Source organism: Microtus oregoni, unplaced genomic scaffold, assembly GCF_018167655.1.
Source record: "Microtus oregoni isolate MIOR12 unplaced genomic scaffold, Mior012 000026F_ref0000081, whole genome shotgun sequence".
NCBI lineage: Eukaryota > Metazoa > Chordata > Mammalia > Rodentia > Cricetidae > Microtus > Microtus oregoni.
This window is the reverse complement of record NW_024543085.1, coordinates 21,735,555-21,756,798: the sequence shown is the minus strand read 5'-3', so window position 1 is coordinate 21,756,798 and position 21,244 is coordinate 21,735,555.

The window sequence follows — 21,244 nt, the reverse complement described above, 5'->3', positions numbered from 1 at the left end:
AGAAATAAACCTCTGAATAATTCACAGTGTTAAATAAAAGTACATTGTCTTCAGAGAGAAAAGAAAAAGAATATAGACAGATAGCAAGCAAATAGTTCAAAACATTAAAACAATGTCATAGATTAAAAGAATAAAAAAAAATAAACCACATAAAGAAGAAAAACAAACAGACACTCTGGATTGTGTGTATTATTCTGTTTGCTTTGAATTTTTTTTGACTGTGAATAAGATAAGTACAGAGAGACATTTCATTGTATGGACTTCTAAGATAAATCAACATGTATACTTTAAAGGTATCTTGACTTAAAAATTTGAGTCTAAGGATATGTTACTTTAGAAAAGAGGTTCTGCTTTTGTTTCCACAAAAGATGAGAACCTGCGGAGTTCTTACAGGCTAATTTGGTTTGATGGACCAAAACCACCTGAAAGATTTCTGTGCCCACCCAAAGATACTTCACCCAACAAAAAGCAGAAACATTTTGGAGAGAACTACACCTAATTTACCAAATGTTGTTTATAATTGTTTCTTTACATTTACATGTTCTAGAGATGAACACTTTGCATTGGTATGGATTATGGACTATTGGTACAAATTTAAGGTCAATTTTGTTATATGTGTATTTCTGCTCTTGATTAAGGTGTTGAGTTTGTACAGCTCACTTAAAAATGTAATGTTTAATTAAGAAATACAGATTAATAGATAGTATTACTATGTTAAAGTTAAAGTGGTCATTTTTATTTAGACAGATAAGGATAGGATATGTGGAATTCCCCTCTTTATGCTATGAATATGTTTTATTGCCATTGTTTAATAAAGAAGCTGTTTTTGGCCAATGGCTTAACAGAATAAAGCCAGGTAAGAAATCCTAACAGAAATGTAGAGGGGGGGGGAGTAGGTATGTCATGGGCTTAACAGAGTAAAAACAGGTATTCTCTTTCTTTTTTATTTTAAGGACTTTATCATTTTTCTTTTCTCTCCCAACATATACACAATGTAAACCATTTAGACATTTTCATCATCTAAATCTATCTTTACTGTACATGTTTATCTTTTTCTGATCACATGAGTCTTTAATTTGCTAAATGATATGGCTAGGATTAAAGCTGCAGCTTTGACAGTTGGATCCAACCCATTCCTTAGCTTTCTGAGAGCCTAGCTTCATGGTGGAGGTAGGGGTTGAATCCATGTATATTGCCACAACTTTGTAGAGTTTCAAGGTCCCTGACACCACAAAGAAGCATGCTGGTGACAATTCATAAACACCATTTAAGTGGTTGTTGGTGAAGCTTATTGAAAGAGCTTCAAGGTTTCATAGTTAAAGCTGAGTCAGTAAACATCTCTTAAATAAGATTATTTGCCTCTAGCAAACAGAGCCTCCCTAAGAAAATGCTACAAAGAAGCTATGCTTAACTCTGTGCATTTTTGTCAATAGAGTTATTTCCCAAACTCTCTGAGGTTGTCAGTGGATTTAGCTGCCCTGTGTTTGACGCCATTTGTTCACTGAGGTTTTGTTTTATCTGCCTTGCCCAGTTCTGCAACTGTTCACCCACCAAAAAATACATAGAAGTCTACATTAATTATAAACTGATAGGCCTATTAACTCAGGCCTCTTATTAATTCTTATAACCTATATTAGCCCATAATTCTTGTCTGTGTTAGGCATGTAGCTCGGTACCTTTTTCAGTAAGGCAATCACATTTTGCTTCCTCTGTGTCTGGGTGATGACTGCAGACTGAACTTTCCCTTTCCCAGAATTCTCCAGTTCTCATTGCCCTGTCTATACTTCCTGCCTGGCTACTGGACAATCAGTGTTTTATTAAAATGTGATTGAAAGGGTACAGACCACTGTCCCACAGCATGGGATAGTCTTTTGTGGTAACAATTTAGGGCAGGTTGGTCTCAGTGTTAAATTCAGAAATGTTATTTATCATCCCTTGTAAGCAAAACGTTGTACTTCACAATTCTCAACTCTTCTTGTATCCATCTATACTATTACTTGAGCACAGCCCAGTATGGTTTTAGGTAAAATAAGAGTAAAATCTACTCTCACCATGCCAATCCCAGTTTAAAAACATCTACTTTTGTTGTAATTAACTCTCAAAAAAGAAATAAATTAGTTCGTTTCTTATCCATATATTGCATTTTTATCTGTCCTAGAAATAATATATTACCTACTTAAATGTAACTGAAATTCTACTTTGGTATATATACAGATATAACTAAGATTTCTCTTGCCAAACACCTTTAAATATTGAAATGAATTACTCAATATTTGTCACTGTAAGTTTACACTTAAGTTACTGAAGCAGATTAAAGGGGGAAATAATTCAATGTGGAAAGAGTGGTCTCTGAATAATTCATGTATATTCCATTTGTACATGGGCTGGATTCCAAGGGAAATGCTTAAATAAAAAAAATACACTAGAACCAAGTACATGCATTTGAAGCAATAGAATAAAGGTATGTTGCCATCTGTTTGTAGTAATATATTTTTTTAAATTTTTCATCATACAATAAGTTCCTTGATGGTGGTAGCCATTTTATCTTATCCTTGTTAGATTCCTACAATGTACTCCAGTGTGAGGAAATTGTAAACATTCAAATCACTATCAGACATATGAAAAAAACAAAATTCAACATCATTCTGGAATACTTTTTTTTTTTAATTTGGTTGTTTTTGAGATATGGTTTCTTTGTGTAACAGTCCTAATTCTCCTGGAACTAGCTGTTGTAAACCAGGCTGGCCTTGAACTGACAGAGATCTATTTGCCTCTGTCTCTCAAGTGCTGGGATTGAAAGCATTCACCTCCACTGCCTGGCATTTGTAATAGTGTGTTTAATCTTTATCACTATAACAAATACCCAAGACAATCCTTGAAAAGAGAAAATGGGTCTTTTTAGTTCACATATTTTAAGGTCTCCATCTATCATCAACTCATCATATTGCTTTGAACTTACTGAGGCAAATATGATGCAAATATATGCCAAAACAACCCTACTTTGCTAATACTCTTATATTGAAACAGAAAAAGATACCAACAAAGCATTTCCCCTTCAAAGGATACCCCATCACATAAGAATCTCTAATAAGATCCCATCTATACATTAAAATTTCTACAAACTCTATGTCAGTGTGGTGATTTCTTGGAAAATTAGTAAACAACCTTCCTCAAGACCCAGTAATACCATTTTTGGGCACATATCTAAAGGATGCTCAATTGTACCACAATGATATGTGCTCAATTATGTTCACAGCAGTATTGTTTGTTATAGCCAGAACCTGGAAACAACCTAAATGCCCCATGACCAACGAATGGATAAGGAAAATATGGTACATTTACCGAATGGAATACTACACAGCAGAAAAAAATAGTGACATCTTGAATTTTGCACGCAAATGGCTAGAGCTAGAAAACATCATTTTGAATGAAGTAACCTAGACACAGAAAAACAATTGTCATGTTTACTCACTAATAGGTGGTTTTTAAACATAAAGCAAAGAAAACCAGCCTATAACTCACAATCCCAGAGAACCTAGACAACAATGGGGACACTAAGAGAGATATACATAGATCTACTCTACATGGGAAGTAGAAAAAAAACAAGATCTCCTTAGTAAACTGGGAGCATGGATACCTTGGTAAAGGGTTAGAGAGGAGAGGAGTGGTAAGGAGGGAAGCAGAGAAAAATGTAGAGCTCAATAAAAATCAATAAAAAAGAAAGAACAAATTAAAGAAATATATTAACAAAAGAAAAACTAGAAAAGAACATATGTATGAGGAATAATAAAAAGTAAATTATAGAAATTAGTTAGGAATATATGAAGATAGAAAAGAAGAATCAAGGAAAGAAGGACAAAGGCCACAAGGATATTCAACAAAGAAGGTAATATGGGTTTACTAAGAACTGGATACTCACACACACATATACAGAAACACAGATAGATAGATAGATAGATAGATAGATAGATAGATAGATAGATAGATAATAGATAGATAGATAGAATAATAGAATGATAGATATTCATTGGGTGTTGTAAATAAAATTACTAATAAAAGAGATCATTTAAATAAATGTAAAGGAATATGCATTTTATGTTTCCAGAGGTGGGGCATTTTTATTGCAATATTATTTTGTCTAAACAAACAATAAAGAAGTATACTGAGTAACAAAAAAATTTTTACAAACTCTAAACAGATCATCCCAACCAGAGGACTAAGTCTTTAACACATGGATCTTTACCAAACATGGGACCATTCCAGATTCTATCTATAAAACATAAAGATATAAAAATAACTATAAAATAAAGTAGTGAAAGTACTTAAGTATTAAGATAGTTGGTGAAAATTTGTCATATACATGAGGATATACTGATCAATATAGTTGGAATGGTCAAACTTATTTGCCAACTTGTTTGGAAATGGAAACTGATTTGTACAGTATACTTCTAGGTGTGTCTTTGAGGCTCTTTTTAGAAAAGATTAGGTCACAAGTGTTGTGACAAATAGATTAATTTTATGGTGGATCCATAATTGGATGACTGTATCAAGAGGCAGTTTAAAGTAGAAAGTGTGTCCTATTAGGAGTAAATAACTTATTGAGGAAGATGTCCATCAGGAATTTTCTGTATCCTGGCCCTCTCTTGCTGTCAGTCCAGCAGGATGTGAGCTGCTCTATTCTCTCTGTTCTTGACAGCCATGATTTGAGCTGACCTGTTCTGCCATGTTCTCTCCCCACCATGCTAGACAGATGCCTCTAAAAGCTGAAATGTAATAGATCTCTATTTTTGTAATATTTAATCTCAGTTGTCAGCTGGAAGTGTGTTAGCATCATTTTATTAGCATCCCCTCTCTGAGCATGTCTGTGAGGGATTTTTCTAGATAAGTTAGTTAAAAAGGAAAAACCCACTTTGAATGTGGGTGGCAACATTCCATGGGCTCAGAGTCCTGGGCAGCACAAAGATGAGTAAACAACGTAAGTACAAACCTCCATTCCTCTCTGCTTCCTAACTTTCTCCTACTGCCACGCCTCTTGCCATGGTGGACTGTCATCCAAACTATAATCGGAGATAAACTCATCATTTCTTAGTTCTTCAGGTCGAATATTTGATCCCAGCAGAGAGTTACAATTTCATCTCCCTTGAATTGCTTCAACCATGTATTTGGTCAGAGCAGTGCTGATTGATAAAAGAAATGTGCTTTTAGATAAGTAAATAAGTAAATATATTTTCTGTTTACTGGAAATGGAAATTTGCAGTTCTGTGAAGCAGACTAAAAGGATAAGGTTTGATTGTAGAAAATATTCAGGCATTTAAATTGAAACAAAAAAATCATTATAATGAAAGTGAATGTTGGGGCAATGACATTTTTTTGTAAGACCCTGATTCAGGGACTGTAAGGACTTAGCAAGATGAAAGGCCTTGTTCATATGTAAGTTATGTAGGAGACAGATAATAAATAGCTTTTGTGGACATTTTTACAATAGAAATACATTATTAAGGGGAAACAGGAAAAGGCATAATGTATCTAAGAATGACACTATTTATTGAGCAATTGAAGTTGTTCCCGTCAGGCAGGTGACAGGTTAGCAGAAATTAGCTGATTTTATTTAGAAGAATATGTAGAGGAAGATCAGAGTGTTGGGGACAAACATAAAGGCCCTGAGATTAGCAAGTACGTAGTGTGTTTAGAACATCTTAAGATAGCGTGTAAGTCAAGCAGCAGAAACAATGTGAGCAAATTCCTCTGTGAGGGACATTGTAATCCATCCAGATCCTGTCCTCACTGCATTCTTTGCCTCAGGATGCTGACACCAGGGATCACCCAATGAACTTCTCTGCCCTCTATCTCTAATGTCATTTTGTTTTAAGAAGGCAGAAAAGTCAGGTAAACATAAATGTGTTTTCCTTCAAACTCATTGCTTTAGACCAAGAGACGGCATTGGCTCTCTTTCTCTGTAAAGAACATGGTTTTCTACCTGTCCTTTCTTTTCTTCTTTGACCTATGATTATGGATGCTTTACTGTATTCTAGTAATTGGATTCCTCAGGCAAATGTAAATACCCTCTTAAGGTTCTAAAAACTTTGCTAATCTCTAAATACTAGATGTATGTGTCAAAATCTAAGTGGCATAATAAATTTAAATTCTTGTCATGAAACACAAACTCACATCAAAATAATAGTTAAATGACAAATGGACTATTATATTCCACCTTTTTTTTTTTTTTTTTGGTTTTTCGAGACAGGGTTTCTCTGTGGTTTTGGAGCCTCTCCTGGAACTAGCTCTTGTAGACCAGGCTGGTCTCGAACTCACAGAGATCCGCCTGCCTCTGCCTCCCGAGTGCTGGGATTAAAGGCGTGCGCCACCACCGCCTGGCTTATATTCCACCTTTTATATGAAATATAGTATCTGTAACATAAAACATTTGAGTAATATCAACACCTATTATCAAATTTATTTATTAATGTTGTAAGTGACAAAGATAAAAAAGTGTAAATACTTATGAACAAGTTTATGTATGAATTTTGAAAATTTGATTTTTGAATTTAGAGTAATAGGTATGAAAATTGTTTCATTAATTCAGTATCAGACAATATATTGAAGTTATAATGAAACATAAAATAGTACCTAATTACTAGAAGTAAAATATTACTTATAGAATAATACTTTCCTACCAATGATTATGTTAAATTTTAACTCTCATTGTTGTATTAAGGTTTCTTGTCAGATTATCTTTGGGCCACCAGCCTTCAAAGAATAACCTAGAAACTAATTATTAATTACAAAAGCTTGGCTTTAGCTGAGGCTTTTTACCAACTAGTTCATAAACTTAATTAACCAATATCCTTTTTAAAAAATCTGCCTTCTGACATATGGCTCAGTTACCTCTTCTTAGTGTGGTTTATACAATTTGCTCTGAGTCTGTTAGCAAAATCACATGCCTAGATTCCACCTCCCAGTTTCTCTCTTTGCCTGGAAGTCCCACCTATTCTTTAATGTCTTGCTTTTGGCCATTGGGCTCTTTATTAAATCAGAAGGTTCCTTAGGCAGAAACACATCTTTACAATATACACAAATATTCTGCTACTCATTGTGTTTTGGTTGAGAGCTTTGAGAGTAGAGTGGGTCAAGAAAGAGCCTGATGATTGGAGACTATGCTTCATGCAAGAAACTAAGGAGATTCTCTACCTTTTCCCTTATGTCTGGTGTGTATCCAGCACACATCAAACCTGCAAGGCATTGACCATGGCACTCTTGTTCAACAGAATTATGAGACATGTATATTACATGTAACTCACTCACCTGAAGCAACCCAAATGGATTATGAAATACATCTATCTTTGAGACCTACACAAGAACCTTAAGTAAACACATGGTATTAAATCTGTAGTAGTCTGGGATGCTCAGACCCCTTACTCCTTTGGGTATAGTTCTAAATCTCTTGTCAACAATTCTTTAAGGAATAAGGGGTGAGGAAGATCTAGACAGTTGCACTGTCATTTATTTCAGTGTGTTTTTTTCACATCAGAAAACATTGATTATTTTTTTGCAATTGATAAATGAAAGAGCTTTTCTTGGTTATCTCTCCCCTTGCTTCTAAAACATGTAAAATACTTTTTATATTTCCCTTTTCCATGAATAAGAGACTGTACAGCAAGCCATCTAGAAAACGTAGCATATTAACAACATAATGCATGTGCATAGATCAGAGTAACTAGAGACAATTACTTTGTTTTAAAATATTTTTAAATTCACCCCAGAAGTTTATTTTGTATAGAATTACTGGAAACTCCAAGAAGAGAGCTGGAGATCTGCAAATAGAGAAACAGGCAATTTGCAATGTAATATCTTGGCTTTAATGATGGATAAGATTTCTATACCGAGTCTCTAAGAAGAAGGACATTATGTTTGCTGAATGTGAAAACTATAGTAGAATTAGCCAAAGGGAAACCCTGTAAATAAAGCAAAATAATCACAAAGCTCATAATTATAGTCACCCAAGTAGTTCTTGGTGACTTACAAGTGTTGCCACAGTTAGAACTTAACACTTATTCAAGATTTATGATATAAGAGACATTTTATAATAAATGGATATTTGTACAGTGGCTTTAGAGCCTTTCATAAATAAGAAACAAGGTTAGTCACTGAGGTTAGGACAAAGAGTAAAGAAGAAATTATCAAATAGTAATTGTTATTATTCTCATTCAGGAAACAAATGTAAAAGTTTTACCCATTTTAAAGTACATTTTTTTGTCAGGACTTTACACATATATAAATTGTTTTTGCAGTTATAACTGTGTTTGAAATAACAATTATTTTAATTAAATGCAGTAGATGTATTTGGTAAATATGATTCAACAATATTAATAATAAGCTGAAGTCTAATCTTCTCACCAGTACTTCCTTTGACAGAAACATAAGGGTGAATTTACAAATTTAGAACATGTGGGTTCTGTGTGTGTGTGTGTGTGTGTGTGTACAGGCATGGCATAATGTGTGTATAATGGTCAGAGGGCAATGTCTGTGGCTTTTGGAATTTAATCTCAGATGTCTGGCCAGACAGGGCAAATAGGATTATCTACTACATCATCTTGCTGACCCACCAATGCATATTTATAAAGATAACTGAACTGTAGCAAAGGCCACATTACAATTTTAAGGAGTGAATGAATTATTGGAAGAAGTGATAGCAATGCCATGCTTACATGAGACATATCACTAACTTATATGACACTCTATTCCCTTGTCTCATAAAAATCAATGTTCCTTGTTAAAGAGTTTCTCCCTACTAGATTGAACAATGGATTGGAAACAGCGAGGACTGAGGGAAAAATAGATGGGCAAAAGAAACTAGCCTTTGACAGGCCTGCCCCTAAGCTGCCTGTAAGAACTACAGAGAAATTAACCAGAAAAGCAGCAATCTGTCAATTCAGATTCTCATACTGAGATCTATATTAACAATAATAAAGACTCTCAGATATTCTCAATTAGGATTTGCACATGGCCTTGATGAAAGCCTTTTCATCTCCTGTTCCAATGCTCATAATGATAAAGAGTTGAACACACACTTGGTATTTAGTCTTCTGGAAAATTCTGAGTATTAGCAGGACTGAGATATAGCAGGTACAGCAGCCACAGCAGCCTCAAGCCCAGAAATTAACATTCAAACACACCCATTAACAAAGATATTTTACCTAAGTTACATGCACAGGCAACACAGAAAATGAAAACAAAAATGTGCAATGAGCTCCACCAGATGGAAATTTTGTGGTTTTGTTTTTAAGTACCTCAACACATTGACATATTCCTTTAATTACTTCTGCTTTTGCTTTTTCACTTACTATAAAATAATTAAGGTAACCAAATAACCCTAAATTAAATGTCAACCTTATTTTTTCCAAAAAAATAATTAAAAAAAAAACTTTAACAACTTACATCATGCAACGGTATATGGATATCTCAGTTACAGAAATGTGGCTAATGGCCAGGCACTAAAATTTCACTATTAAACAAAATATTCTAACACCCTATTCAAGTATTTTATTCAATAAAAGAGATGTGACTTGAATAGTGATTAAACTGGCTCTGCTTATGATTTTAAAAAGTGCAGAATTTGCTGTAAGACATGAATGGCTTGTCATTCACCCAAAAGTTTCGCATAAGGAATGGATGTCTTCCTAAGTAACACAACAGTGTTGTCAACAGAACTCAATTATACCTGATCATATGCAATGTCAACTCAGCCAATGTTTGGACTCCTGTGATAACATTTCAGTGGTATATACCCATGCCATTTTGGTTACAATTATTACTTTTGTAATCATAGTAAAATAATCTACACTAAATTAGTTAATGTATAAAAAGTTAACTATAAGATAAGGGAATCTGAATTTTGTGTGATCAAGCAAATGACAAAGGAAGGTATAAAGTCCAGCATTGTGACAAACTTTTAACTTAAACTTTAAGAGGAAGAATTCTAATCTTATGGCCACTCAGGTTGTCAGACCTTAGCAAAGACTGTAGCAATATTCTAGGCCATTCTCATGCCTCTTGCTCTAGGATGTGTAAATTGGGGTATGAGGTATTATGAATCCAAGTAACCTAAATTCATTCTTTGCTCCTTGTCTAGCTGAGTTGACTTTCTTTTCCACTTGATTTTACCTTCCATTAAATACTCCGTCTATCACATTATCTTCTAAAAAGGACTGTGAAAGAAAGAGGCAGGGAGAGAAGAGAGAGGGAGGGAGAGAAGAGAGAGGGGGAGGAGAGAAGAAAGAGATAAAGGAGAGAAGAGGGAGGAAGAGGAAGGAAGGAAGGAAGGAAGGAAGGAAGGAAGGAAAGAACTTATGATGGCACAAACTTGGCTCTGTAATATACCAGTATGGTAGTTTGAATGAAATGGCTAACATGGGTTCATATATTTGAATGCTAGTATCTAGTTGTTGGAACTGTTTAAGAAGGATTAGGAGGTGTGGCCTTGTTGAAGAAGGTGTCTTACTGTGGGTGAAATTTCAAGTGCCCACATCAGTCCCAATCTATCTTTCTTTCTTTCTGCTACCTGAGAATCAGGATGGAATACCTTAGCTACTGCTCCAGTGCCACATCTTCCTTCTGCCATCTTCCTTGCCATGATAGTCATTAACAAAAACCTCTGAGGCTGTAAGCAATCACTCAATTAAATGCCTTCCTTTGAAAATTACCTTAGTTGTATTGTCTCTTTTAAGTAATAGAACAGAAACTAAGACCAGCAATTGTAAAATTTATTGAATATAAATATGCTTATCGATTATGCTATCTCTTCATTGTCTTTGAAAGTAAAAGTTGCAGTGCGGTTGGTTGTAATATCTTTTACATGCTCTCAAAAATATCAACAGTCAGAGCTGCAGCAGATGAAAACTGCTACAACGTGTTTTGGAAAAATATTGTTCATATTTACTACTGCTATAAGACAGATAAAATTTGAAAGAAATAAAGAGATTTCATTAAAAATGTCTCATATTGGATATGCTTAATTTCCATGGTGATAAAGAATTAGTGTACCCTCTTTAAATCACCAACTTATTTCAGCAGAGGAAACTCTTGCATAATATCCCTTTAATTTATTTTAATGTTACCTTTTATTGAGAACAACTTTTGTAAAATTGGTACTGTTTAGAGTACTCCTGGCTACCATTGGGCTGATTGCTCTTAGGGTTATCTATCCTAGCATATTTGTTCACATCCAAGATTAAGATTGTAGAGAGAAGCTGGGATTTCCTCAAAGGCAAGAGGACTCAGTAGAGGACAGAATGAAGAAGGTCAAGCTAGGAAGCTGCATGTCAGTGCACCTGACTTGCTCTCTGCTGCTCCCACAGTAGGGCTTTAGTTTCTACTCTTCTCAGATGACTCAGCTGGTTCTATTTCTTGTGCTCCCCAATGATTAACCTTTTTGCACTAAATCTCTCCTGTGTCTCTAGTTTCTGACATAAAAGTTTCAGAATAAGGAGGAGTCAGTCTGGCAATTTCTTGAAAACACAATAGACTGCCTGTCTATGAGGAGAAATAAGACACTGTTAGAAGCTGTATAGAAGCCATGGGAATGTGATTTCGGCTCTCGGCAACCATCTTTCATGTTCTATCTAACACATTATTGTAGTGCACATTCTGCATGATTTCTACTCTCTTTCTCAGTTGAGTTTGTTCATATAAAAAGTTTCACAAGACCTGAATCCATTTCATTTACTAATGAGTCATTTAAAACTAGTTGAAGAAGTGACACTTTATAGTCATCCAAATATTGTTTCACAAATGGAGGGACAGTTTTAAAAATTCCTAGTTCTCTTCGACTAAGAGTTCTCCAGCATTAATGATACTTTTGAGAATTTAAAAGAACTTCACAAGTGTTATTTTGCTAATTCTCAATATCCATGAGTGATGGTGGGGAAGTAATGCTATTAAACTCAGAGGCAAACAAAAAGCCCACTTTTGTTAATGGGTTTTGCAAGGTCACATCTGGAAAATGGTGTGCCTGTAGGAAGTGGCATTCAATGCCCTTTCAAATGATTCTAACCTCAACCTGTTCTAATCCATACTTTTGAAGCAAAAGAAAATAGTTTATCGAAAATAAATATATATATTTCCTTTATTTGTTTTTAAAGTGGTTTTGATTTTATGAAATATCCTACTGATTCTTAGATTTGTTCTTAATTAAACTTTATCATAAATATCATTACTTAAATGGAAATAAAGTAAAATTAGTAGAAAATTTAAGTGAACAAGTCACAAAGTTGGAGGTCATATGCCCATGGTTTGTGTAACTATCACTGATTAAAATGAAAGAACAAGTAAGTACATATAGAATGCATGTTATCTTCTGTCTTTAAAAAAGACTGTGAGTTTAATGAGGTTATAATTTTTAAAATCTTGACTCAGTGTTTAGCTAGAAAAAATTATAGACCACTATTAGAATATGATGGGTCCCTTAAGGGTAAAAGGAGGAACAATTAATTAAGTCAATTTCAAAAATATCCTAGCATACTTCAATGAGTTTATTGACTTTAACCATTAGTAAGTAATATATTTTAAGTCAAAAAAGGTATTATCCACATACAGTTTTATCTTATGCCTTTGCAAACTGGTCTCAAAACAATAACCTAAAATAGTGATGTGAAGGTACACTTGAGAAAGGAAAAAGTTTGAAAGAAATGAAATACATACATTTTACGCAATTGATGGAAAAATTTGGTAATTTTGTTAGGAATATAATGTTATTAACCAAAATGTGTCAAGAAGCTACAAATTTTAGAAGTCTTATCAATTGTCTTTCTACAAATACTATTTTTCAAAATATTTTCCTGACTCTGAAAACTTCATACAATATGTTTTTGGCATATTCACCTCTGTCTTCTCCATTTTCTATTTTGCACTCACCCATCCTTCCTATATCAGCTTTGAAATTACTTTCTGTGTTGTTTCTTCCTACCCTGTGAATTCTAGTTTGTGTTGCCTAGCTGGTTATGGGACTAGGGCCTATAATGATGTGGGATTAGCAGATCAGGGTTCACACAGTTAAAGAAAATGTGTTCCCATTCTTCCTACAGCTATCAAATGTCATAGCTGTTAAACTAGGGGAGGGGTTATATGTCCACATTCCTCATTATATGATTGGACTTTTAAAATAAGGTATGGAGACTGAAAATGTTTTTCTAATACTGTCTAATCACTAAGAGTACATAGGTTCTTCTGCCCTGTTGTATTTGGAAGTTGCAACTTCCTTCAGGTATTCAACAAACATGGACATTTCAGTCCCTTCTACCTTCTCTTTTGCAATGATTCCCGAACCTTGGGGAGAGAGATGAGATATACAAGTCTGATTTAAAATTTTGCACTACACAATCTTTTGTTTATTGCATCTTGATCAGTCAGAGGTTCTGTATTGATGTTTATCTACTGTAAGGATAAGTTTTCTGAGGAGATTTAAGAGACACCCTGATTAACAGAGTCATTAGAAATCAATTTAATCACTATGTTATTCAGCTGAATAATGCAACCAGATTTACCCATAGAGCCTATGTCTTATCTAGCCACAGCTTCTTGGTCTCTTTAGTACTGCCAAGTATGGCTTCTATCAAAGTCTATCAGAGCTCCCATTTCATAGGCATCAAGGTGCCTTGTGATTGATAAATTTTAGAAGAAACATTAGGGAAAGAAACTCCTACCTTCAATCAAATAACATGAGATTTTACAGTTGCAAACAAGAGTGAATTTTCATGTTTAGCTCTCTCTGTATTCAATATGATTGGTTCAAGGACCTCATGCTTATACTGAAATCACTACAAGTTCAGAGCAGTTACATTTTTTTTTAATTTTTTTAAGGGATTGTTTTTTTCAGTTTATTTATTTATTAAAGATTTCTGTCTCTTTCCAGCCACCTCCTCCCATTTCCCTCCCCCTCCCCCAATCAAGTTCCCCTTCCTTGCCAGCCCATAGAGCTATCAGGGTTCCCTGCCCAGTGGGAAGTCCAAGGACCACCCACCTCCATCCAGGTCTAGTAAGGTGAGCATCCAAACTGCCTAGGCTCCCACTAAGCCAGCACATGCAGTAGGATCAAAAACTCACTGCCATTGTTATAAAAAACACCAATGATAGCCTTTGCTGGAGAGGTTGTGGAGAAAGGGGTACACTCATCCATTGCTGGTGGAAATGCAAACTTGTGCAACCACTTTGGAAAGCAGTGTGGCGGTTTCTCAGGAAATTCGGGATTAACCTACCCCTGGACCCAGCAATACCACTCTTGGCAATATACCCAAGAGAGGCCTTATCATATAACAAAAGTATATGCTCTACTATGTTCATAGCAGCATTGTTTGTAATAGCCAGAACCTGCTGGAAACAACCTAGATGCCCTTCAATGGAAGAATGGATGAAGAAAGTATGGAATGTATACATATTAGAGTACTACTCAGCAGTAAAAAACAGAGCAGTTACATTAAATGTGTTATTTTTATAGGACATACATATATCCTTTCATACATTTTGACTCTTCTCTGGTCACTTATAATAGCTAATGCAACACAAAATCTATTTAAATAATTGATTTACTCGATTGTCTAGGCAACGAAGAGGAAGAAGTGTCTGTATGTATCTAGACCATAATATACCACTAAATTTTAGGTATCTTTCTTCAGTGGTTGAATTTATAAATGTGGGGGAAAACAGACCCCATATTCCTTTGCAGATATTTTTGAGAGCTTTGTCAGCATTCATGTGAGTGAAGCAATCCATCCCCTTAGTCAAATATCTAAAATGACTTGTTCCTTTGCTGCTCCCTTGATTTCACTTAGGAGCAATTGGTCACCCACTCTGTTGCAGCTACTCTCCTAAAAATCAGAAGTGATGAAAGGATTAACCTTTACCTATTTAATCTCTAAATTTTGGAAGAATTTATTATGAAGTAGTAGGTAGCTGACTCACATATGCATTTTATTCAAGGGAAATTTCTGAAGAGATTTTCATAATCATAGAAAATAATTTGTTGACTAACTGTCCCACAGATACTAATTATACACTCTTATCAAAATATTTAGATTCTTTAAAGAAACTATTACATTTTGGTTGAAGCTACAAAACTAGCCAGCTTCTGTCAGGTTTGATTCATGAAAGGCAGTAATTCTGGAAATAAGGTGAGTTGTGCATAAAATGGCTCTTTCTGAAAAAGTATTTTATAACCACATGGAAAAATATAGCTAGAACTTGATCAGCAATGACATTGGTGTCAGTGTTGAATAATAGAGAATGGAGATACAGGATGCCTGAATGGCTCAAAGCCATGGGAAGAAAACGTGTTTTTAGTGGCTGCTTGTTTGTTCCTGGCTGCCCAAAACTGAAATAATCACACAGAAACTTTATTTCTTACAATACTGTTTGGCCAATAGCTTAAGCATATATCTAGCTATCTCTTATATCCTAAACAAACCTATCTCCATTAATCTGTGCATCACCATGAGGTCGTGGCCTACCAGTAAATTTTCAACAGTATCCAGCGGAGGCATCTGTCTCTGCGGTGGCTACATGGCTTTTCCTGACGCTGCCTTCTTTTGCTCAGCTTTTCCCCCTAGCTTTGCTCTGTTAAATATTTGGCTGAAAGAAGCTTTATTTGTTAATCAATAAAAGTAACACATATACAGAAAGACTTCCCAAACCAGATGTGGGTAGATGTAACTTGAAGAGTAAGTGTGTCCTCAGACTTTTCACTGACCCACAGAATTTCCATGTAAGGGACAGAATCAAATGCAAAAGATTCAAAGTTGAGCGTAGACACCTGGTGCTATGTACAACATGGGCCATGGAATAAATGATTTGAATCCTAAGAAGAAACTGATAAGGCAATGTGAACTGCAGTATCCCAAACATAATCTTTTTAAAAAAAAATTAATAATGTAAACTCTACAAGATTAGAAGAACCTAAAGCATATCTGTAGCACCAAACTATAAACTAACACTATTAGTTTAGGCACTGTTTTCAGATTGAGCAAGCATCTGGGAGCAAAGTGTTATAAATATTCACAATAGAAAACAGATACCAGAATCCATGTACAATATCACTAAAATCTCCTAGCATGCATCAAAAAAAAATAGGAGTTCATAAGTAAATTGATTAAAAATGCTCACAATCCTTTTAAAACTAGATTTCATAGATTGAGGTAGCAAACAATTAAAATTAGGAGTAAAGTACTATTATTTAATTATACACTAGATACATGGTTTAAAAGGCATTGATACTGAAGATAGCTGATAGAAAAACTAAAAATAAAAAAGGCTAAAAATGAAAGAGAAATAGCAGTAAAGGCTTGTATTAAGTAGTGTATCAGAAAAAGCACAGGAAAGAGACAACGAGACATCTGAAAGGAGTGCAATCAAATGGAAACCAGGAAAGGGCACCGTCAAGTATGTAAATAAAAGTCACTGTAGACAGAATCAACTCAAAGACATTAATTATTAAACTCACAGTGTAGACTTTTCCATCTCTTTTCTGAATTTCTTACAAGACTCTGCTCATTTTAAAATGTGAGACATTTCTGTATTTGAGAACAGTTGCTCAATAATCATAGAATTGCAAAAGATAATGGAAAAACCTGTCTAACAATATTTCAATTAAAAATATGGACCATTTAAAAATCAGAAATAATTTTAAAAATAGACTTCCTATAAAACTATGATGAAATAATTACAAATGGGAAATTAAAAAAATATTAAGAAATTCAATTATAAATAATGTTTGATTTAAATAAACACCTCGAAGCTTCAAATTGTAAATGTGCTATTGTTTTTTCTCTGATTTGAAAATAACTTATTTTGTGTTAAAATGAGACAGCATCAGATAGATAATGCTTTTATTTGATAAAGTTTAGCAAATTATTGATAAAATCTTCATTCTAAAGTTCTTAATTTGAATGAATAAACAATTTTCTTGAATACTACTACAGTGCAAAGTATTAGACACCAAAATGCCAGTATAATAAACTACAATCTGCTTTTAACTAGGGAAATGATTTAAAAAAAAATATTTTTCTTTTTCTGAGGACTCAAGATGCCTCAAAACCATTCTTCAGAAATTCTCAAAATTGTCCACCGTTAAGCTGAGATTAAGAGTGGCCCATTTGTAATAAATTCCATAGACACCAGCCTGTAATCACAGATATTCTAAAACCTTTTCAAATTAGCAATATAGCTCCATGTCCATACAGTAGCCAGGGTCTGTGATGATGTTCATAGCTTCAGTAACCACAGAAGTCCATTGTGGATGCCTGGGTCTGGACAGTCATGTAAGTTAATGTTGGCAACAAAAGACATGCTGCTGGGCACACACTGATCTCAGTGGCCTGTGCCACTAAAGCCTTGGTGACTTCCGGTTCTAGACTGTGGCTTAGAGCCATGTCTGGGTCCATGGCACTACTGCAGCAGCCAGGGTCTGTGTTGATATCTGCTACTTTGAGGGCTGTGTGGATGCCCAGGATCTGGTCAGCCATCTGGGACCATGCTGGTTTCCTCGGGCCATACTGCAGCTGGGGCCATACTGACATGGGTGGCCTGCACTGCCACTGGGGCCATAGTTACATCTAAGCCTGAGTTGCTACTAAAAGCCATATCTGGGTTCATGGTCTTGCTGCAGCTAGGGTCTGTGTAGGTGTCTTTGGACATTGTTACCACAAGTAACTGTAGGAAACATGCATGTTGAAATCTGAGGTCCATGCTGAGCAGGCTCTGCCCTTCACTGGTCCTGGGATAGCTGTCATTGACCCACACTGGACACTGCAGCAGGAGAGCTGGCTCTACCACTCATGGGAGATCCAGTCCTAGCACACAATAAGAGATGACCCACCACTCACGGTGGGCATAGCAGAACTGACCTTTATGGAATGGGCCTAGGAGAGCTAATCCTGGCCCTTGCCTGAGCAGCCAAGACTGACCAGTTCAGCTACCATCCAGGCCCTGTCCTGTAACAATGAGTACTTGGCTTGTTTGTTTGTTGGGGTTTTTGTCCCACCCGGTACCCCACAACTCTTTAGCCCCAAAGAAAATCACACATAGGTCTCCATAAATTATAAGCTGATTGGCCCATTAGCTCTAGCCTCTCACTGGCTAACTCTTACATCTTGATTAACCCATTTTTCTGATCTATGTTAGCCATGTGGCTCAGTACCTTTTTCAGTGGAGCAAATCACATCCTGCTGCTTCGGTGGTCTGGGCAGGAGTGGGAGGAATCAACTTCCTCCTTCCCAGAATTCTCCTGTTCTCATTACATCATTTCTACTTTCTGTCTGGTTTTCCCGCCTATATTTCCTGCCTGGCCAATCAGCATTTATTTATAACATGTTTGACAAAATATAGACAATTCTCCCGCACCACTGTCCTGAGCCTTAGCTTTTCCTACTCTAACATCTACCCCGTCTGTAATCAGCTAGAGTACATGAGGGACTGATCCCGAGAAACAAAAGCTACAGGATCTCCATGTAACAGCAACAGCAGGATATCTAGAGAAGTGTAGATTAAGGGTTCAGTGAGCATGGTGTGGCCAGAGGCCACAGGCATTGAACCAGTACAATGATTTATTGAAATGAACATTGATGGGTGGGTCTGACTGGACAAAAGGGTAAACTGTGTGTGTAGTACACCACAACACCCAATGCCACTGGGACAAAGGGAAAGGATGTTGAGAGTCCCGAAAGATGGAAGAACGAAGAGGGCTTTGCTTTGCTTTGTTTTTAATTACTCTGGGGGGGTCTCTTTGGGTAATGCTTCAGGGGTGACGGGAAGATATGGAAGGATTGGGAGGTGTTTAGGACTAGGGTGAATGATGTGAAATTTCCAAAGAATCAATAAAGAATTATATTATAAAAAAGCAATATGGAAACTAGCTCTATAGAGGATCCTAAAATATATCTATACATATACATTAAAAATTGTCAAAAGGAGTTGCCCAATAATTGGGCAGCAATGTTTATACTAGATACCAGATGCTAATATTTAAATAGCTGAGTCTCAGAAATGGTTTCTTCTTTTGGAGTTGTTGGCCTGGGAAATCTTAAGGAGTCCCAAACATTGCCAGTTACTGTCAATATTGTTGGTAAACCTCCAGATGTTAAGTATACTATTTTAAAAGTATACTACATACTACATTTGATTTGTCATGAAGAACAATTTGTTAGGAGCAAACAATTTGTCAGGAAAAAAATAACAGGTGACCAAAATGCTTACTGTGACAACAGAAAATGAAAAGATGTGATTGAAATGTAAAAATTAGGGGCATAGAAAGCAAGTTCATGACTCAGAAAAGCAGACTACTGCATGCTTTGAAGCCTTGGGAAGTGGCTGATCGTGTCTGAAAAAGGAAAGACTTGATGGAGACCAATAGGTAGAAAATGCAGAAAATCTGTGTGTTCTGGAACCTTCGAAGTGAGGCAAGAAAGCCAGAAAAGCCCACAAATGAATTAGAATTCCTCAATAGTAGCAGAGTAATTTCTAGAGTATATTATATTACTATACATAAAAACCAGAAGTGTATTAAATCAATTAATAGCTTGCTATGAATTATAGAGGGCACATTACTGTAGCATGTTGTTTTATAAAATTATATGTTCCAGAAAAGACATTCATAGCTTTCAGTAGGCTTCCTCAGGGGTTTCTATATCAGTTTACAATATTCTCATGAGAAACAAAGTATGAAGTGTCTCTCAGAAGTATGACAAATCTTGCTCTCTTTAGAATGGTGGAATAAAACTTAGCCATTTACAGGCATACAGATTAATCAACGGATCATTGTAGAAATCTGATTGTGAGGTGAAAATATAAGTGATATGAACATTTTCCTTAAAAATAAAAATAAATGTATATGAAAGAATTGAAGGTAGTTATTGAATAAAAGGAAACAAAGTTTTACATAAAGCACATGCTGAAAAAATTTTGAACCTAAATGTTTAAAATGATAATCCACATGGGAGCATATTGAGGAACTGATGTGGGAGTGATTTCTTATTAATAAAGAAACTGCCTAGACCCATTTGATAGGCCAACCCTTAGGTAGGCGGAGTAAACAGAACAGAGGGCTGGGGAAAGAAGCTGAGTCAGGGAGTCACCATGGTTCTCCCACTTCAGACAGATGCAGGTTAAGATCATTCCTGGTAAGCCAGCTTGTGGGCTACACAGATTAATAGAAATGGGTTAGATCAATATGTAAAAGCTAGCCAATAAGAAACTGAAACTAATGGGTCAGGCAGTGTTTAAAAGAATACAGTTTCCGTGTAATTATTTCGGGTAAAGCTAGCCGGGTGACAGGACACAGCCCGCCGTTCCGTGTTTCAACAGAGTGGCACCCAACGTGCTAATGAACTCCACGTAAAACCTGAGAGGGCTTAAAAAGGAGAGAGAGAGAATTTAAGACAGCTTCTTGCTGTTTATGGGTTGCGGGCTGCAAAGAAATTGTCCTGACTCAGCAGCAGGAAAAAACTGGCTGTTTTAAAATGCTGGCTTTCTGGGCTGTGCTGCCATTGCGATCTCTGTCTGGCTCCTGTGGGAGACAAAGCTTTTAAATGGACCATTTGGAATAAAGCTCTACGGCTTGCTTGATGGCAATGTGGACTGCTGTGTGCCTAGAACTGTGTCTGGCTCAGGGGCACCAAATGGCTCTGAGGCAGGAGCGGCTTGGCTCAGTTCTGCCATGCTGAACTATGCTGGTCTCAGGCAGGAACTACCATAATTATCATAAAAACAACGCAGTTAAGGTTTCAACTGGGCAGGACACAGGCGGTACCGTATTACCTGTACATGGCGCAACTTAAGTTTTTAAGAACTGCTTAACATTTTAAGAAATGCTCCTGGATATTAAAAAAATGTTACAGATTCACAATAAAACAGATTCAGACATAAAAGACCACACTGTTGGATGAATGTACATAAGCTTGAGAGAGAGAAGAAAAAGAATATATAAAATAAAGTTAATGGTTTAAAAAAAAAGGTAAAGTCTTTAAAGAGACAGAGTACAGATAGTTAAGAGATTAAAAGAAATAAAGAAAAATAAGCCATGTAAAAATGGAAAATTCACAGAGAGTCTGGATTATGTACATTGTGTTTTCTTTAAAATTTTTGACTGTGAAGGAGCTAAGTACAGAGAGACATTTCATTCTATGGGCTGCCAAGTGGAACCAAAATGGATATCATGAGGGTATGACTTCAGAATTTGGGTCTAAGGATATGATGCTTTGGAAAG